We start from the raw sequence: 4,863 nt of genomic DNA on the forward strand, positions 1-4,863 counted from the left end.
TTATTATACACATGATCATTGTCATAGAAAGGTTATGTCGAATCATACGACATTCTCGATACTTGGATAACCGTGATGTGCTGCTAGATATCGCTCATTGTTTATAATATTAAATAAGTGATTCAATATTATTGTCAATATTACGAAAACCTACAGGATCACATGCATAGAGTAGTGATGGTGGAATGAATGATTAAATTAAATAATATTTATTTTATTATGTGTTAATTGTATTTGAATTATTTAATATAATAACACATATATAATTTATTTGATTAAATATAATTTAATATTATTATTATTTTATTTTATTTTATTAAAATATTTTGATTAAATATAAATAATATTTAATTTAATTTAATTAAAAGAGTTTAGTTAAATATAAATAAGATTAAGCTTAGTTTGAAAAAAAAATCATTGGAGTTTTAATAGCTCTTTCCTTAAATAGAGAAACTTTTTCTCCTAAGAATCCTAATTTCTATCATTCTCAAAAAATGACTAGCACTTCATTCTACTTTGAACTTTGGTGGACTTAGTAGATACGACATTATTTTCAATGTTTGTGATCAAAGCTAAAGTATGCTTCAAAGGATATTTCTATAGTCCTTATTTTAGTGTTTGATTTGTGATTAATGATTTATTTAAAATATGTTCATCGGGATTATTCTGCGAAAAGAATTAAAATATTTTAAACCCCTTTTAAATCCCCAAAATAAATAGTTTTAGTTGAACATAACTTTGCCCCCTTAATATTTTACTCAGTGTCCCCCCTCTATCTTATCTCCTTTGATTCTCTACTTTTATTTATGTCTTTAAACTTTATTATTATTTTTTAAGAAATCGTCTTTTTCAATCCTAACTTCATTATGTTTAAATATGATTCCCAAATTTTTTCTCAAATCTATGATGGCGATGAAGTCTTTGATGTAGAGTATTTTCATACTCGTTTTCATTTGAGGTCTCAAAGACATAGTACACTAGACATCATTTCTCACTTTAAGATTACCCCACTCACCGTTCTTCCACTTCTAATTTATCCAAAGGGAAGATAGTTTCCTAATCTTGTATGCATTTTAACGCCTTTGACACCCTTCTAATGTCATGTGATTAGATTACCACATAAGTTAATTCAACCGATTTTAGAAATTGCAATTTGTGAAGTGAAAATTGTTTGTCCTAACCCTCAAAGGAGCAACCATGACATGGTTTCAAACCTTACCTGATGGTTCCATCAATTCTTGGATTAAACTATGTGATGAATTCACAACTTAGTTTATGGACTAAAAGTGAAAGCCTAAGGCATTGTTTGTCCTTAGTGGGATCTAACATAAGAAGAAATAAAGCCTACAAGAATATATCGTCTAGTTCACCAAAGTAGTGGTTGAGGTAGGAGGATCAAACTCAGTATAAGGAGACGGTTAAGACAAAAATTGTCAAGTTTATGGCAATTACCAAAAAGGAGGAAACAATCCTCTATAGATAAACTAGAGAGGCCCATCTTCAGATTCATAGATAGTGAGAATGTATGTGCGATCACTAATAAAATTATTCCTTTGGTTATAATAGTAACCATGGCTAATTTTCATGTGTCAAGAATCCATATCTTCGGGGAAGCTCGTGTGATATTATGTATGCCAAACTCTTTGAGAAGTTGAGTCTGAAGAAAGAATAGATGTCACTATATACATGCTCTTAGCTACAAGCTTTTAATGACATGGTAACCCGTCTTTGGAGCCTTATGGAGCTTATGGTCACATTCGTAGAAGGAAGAGACGTCAGGACGATAGATTTACATATCCTGGTAGTCTCGTGTAAAACTATGTACAACTACATTTTAGGAAGACGCTTTGCTACAACCATTTACCTAGTGGCTTTCCCTATCCACCAAAAAATTAAATACCACAATGTTCAGGATGATCTAGTGACGATATATACTGACTTGTCAAGAGTCCGACACATACATAAAGCTTTACAATGTAGCCAGGAAATAACATTTGTCGAGAAGAAGAAGAAAGGCCGACTAGAAGTCAATGTCACCAACCTTAATATGTGTCTAGAAACAATGGAAATTATTCATCATTGATGACACTGAAATTCACCGTATTTTCGACTCCGATTTCGTATGCATTTTAGTAGTTTTATTGTTATTTTGTTGTGTTATTATTATGTTTCTCTTTGTTTCCAGGTTTTTACTTTAATCGGATCCCTGATCGAGAAAAGGAGTGAAAATGAGCTAAAAACCCTAAAATTCAGCATTTTGTACTTGTGGCTCCCACTGTGCCTGGCGCCATAGACCCTGCCATGACATGTCCTCGTTCAACTTCCCTCAACTGTCACGTTCTCCACTACTTCCACTAAGGCGCCACAGATTGGCCTTGTGGCGGGCGCCATGGACTTGTGGCGGGCGCCACAAGAGGAAAAGTTTTCCCTCCCAATTTCAAACTGAAGGGCATCCTTGTCATTTCCATCGTTTTACTTGCTTATAAATAGAAACTTGAATTCATTTGGTTAATCATCCAAACTTAGAGCAAAGGAAGATCCAAACTTAGAGCAGAGGCAAACTTAGAGCAAACTTTGTTTCACTTAGGCATATATTCAGTATTTTAAAGTGGTAATCGCTTTGCATTGGGGTGTCACCACAATTGTGTAATCAAGTCTGTGATCGAGTCTGTAATCGAGTTTGGAGCACTTTGGAAGGAAGTTAATCCTGCCGCCATTTTCATTTCCGCTTTACATTTTATTCAACCCTCTGATTGGAGCAGGTTTTTATTGCCTTACCTTTATCTATTTATTTCCCGCACTGTCTTTACTTTATTTATTTCTCGCACTCGCTTTACTTTATTTATTTCTCGCACTCGCTTTACTTTATTTATTTCTCGCACTCGCTTTACTTTATTTATTTCTCGCACTCGCTTTACTTTATTTATTTCTCGCACTCGCTTTACTTTCATTTATTTTCCGCACTCGCACTACTTTTATTTATTTTCCGCACTCGCACTACTTTTATTTAAATTAATGCACTTTTATTTTACCATGTCTAACTAAATCTATAAGGTTAGAATGTAAGGATCATAATTGAACCGATAATCCGTATAATTGTTCGTAGAAACACTTAAGGGCTATTTTAACTTTAAACTTAAGTTTTCCTGCACTTAATTTCCGTTGGGTAAGATCGAAAGTCGTCCAACGTCCATTTAAACTTAATTATTTTTAACTATTTCAAAAACAGCGAAAGCGCTTTGTTTTGTTCATTAGGAGTTTTTAACTTAAGAAGAAAAGAGATTTTAAAACTATTTTCGGACGCGTTTATAAGTTCAGAGTCTGGTTCGTGAGAACCTCTTTTGGTTAAGAAATCCAGGTTAAAATACTTTTCAACTTAGTCAAGATACTATATTTCTTAAAAATAGGTTTACTACTCTAACGCAATGCGCGCCTTTTTATAAGTGACAATAAGAGGGTTTGATTAGGGAGTAGAACTCGGTTCTGAATACGCGAAAGCGACAGTTCCTGTTAAATTGGTTCTTTTCAAAGTAGGAAACACTGCCCATAAGTAGTTCTATTAGCAAGTACTTGGATTATTAATCGATTATGTGAATTGCATTCAAGCCTGTCTTTATTAATTGAACTTTATTCAACGCTTTACTTTTCGTTGCACACTCTAAAAAACCCCTATTTTGATTATCTTTGATAAACACCATAACAATAGATAACGATAGATTGACACTTGGTCTCTGTGGATTCGACAATCTTTTATATTACTCTGACGCGTTCGTATACTTGCGAAAAGCACGCATCAAGTTTTTGGCGCCGTTGCCGGGGACCAATTTCGTCAAATTTCATTACCCTGTTGTTATATCATTTAGACTTAGGTTATTTCCCGCCGGTCAATGCGAAAAGCTCGCAGCATCGAAAGTTTAGTATATCCTCTAGCGAAACCTGAACGTTACGCTCGCGCACGTTTGTTCTTTCATAGAATTAGGAGAGTTATGGCTGAAGATCAAAACCAAAGACCTCTTAAAGACTTCGCCCAACCATCCAACGAAGAACCTAGTTCTAGTATAGTAAACCCAACCATTCCAGCTAATAATTTCGAACTTAAACCTTCCCTGTTGCAACTAGTGCAATAGAGACAATTCACAGGTCTCGCTACTGAGAACCCAAACCAACATTTAAAAATATTTCTCCAATTAGCATACACTTTTAGAACCAATGGAGCTTCTCCTGAGGCAATACGTTTAAGATTATTCCCTTTTTCTCTCAGAGATAAAGCCCTATCATGGTTAGATTCCCTTCCACCCAATTCCAGTACGATTTGGGATTACCTTAGAAGAGTATTCCTTGCTAGATACTTTCCCCCAAGTAAGACCGCCGTTCTTCGAGACCATATAACTAGATTTACCCAAAACTAAGGAGAATCGCTGTTCGAAGCTTGGGAGAGATATAAAGAGTTGTTACGAGCATGCCCACATCATGGTTTAGAAAATTGGTTAATCATTCAAACCTTCTATAATGGACTTCACTATAACACTAAGATGACCATCGACGCTGCCGCAGGCAGTGCGCTGATGAACAAGCCTTATCCTGAAGCTAGTGCCCTCATCGAAGATATGACTCAAAACCATCAATCATGGGGAGTCGAACGAGCGACAGTTGAGAAGAAGGAAGCCCAAGGAGGAGTGCATGAACTAAGCTCTATAGACATGATGCAAGCTAAAATAGACGCATTAGCCCTTAAGGTCGAGCATATGTGCATAAACCCGAATACTGCAGCTGCAGTTTCGTCGGATTGTGAGATATATGGTACCAAAGGACACTAATCTGCAGAATGCAGTCTATTAAACGAAACCCATTCTGAGCAAGTGA

The 4,863-nt window shown here is 35.3% G+C and overlaps 1 non-coding gene across 1 annotated transcript; it reads right to left on the reverse strand.

The window, feature by feature from the left end:
- Positions 1 to 4,370: 4,370 nt before the first annotated feature.
- On the reverse strand, positions 4,371 to 4,477 carry LOC127134074 (small nucleolar RNA R71). The gene has a single exon (XR_007807848.1). It is a non-coding gene; the product is annotated as a small nucleolar RNA R71 (small nucleolar RNA).
- Positions 4,478 to 4,863: the final 386 nt, after the last annotated feature.

This window comes from Lathyrus oleraceus, chromosome 3 (genome assembly GCF_024323335.1).
Source record: "Lathyrus oleraceus cultivar Zhongwan6 chromosome 3, CAAS_Psat_ZW6_1.0, whole genome shotgun sequence".
Classification (NCBI taxonomy): domain Eukaryota; kingdom Viridiplantae; phylum Streptophyta; class Magnoliopsida; order Fabales; family Fabaceae; genus Lathyrus; species Lathyrus oleraceus.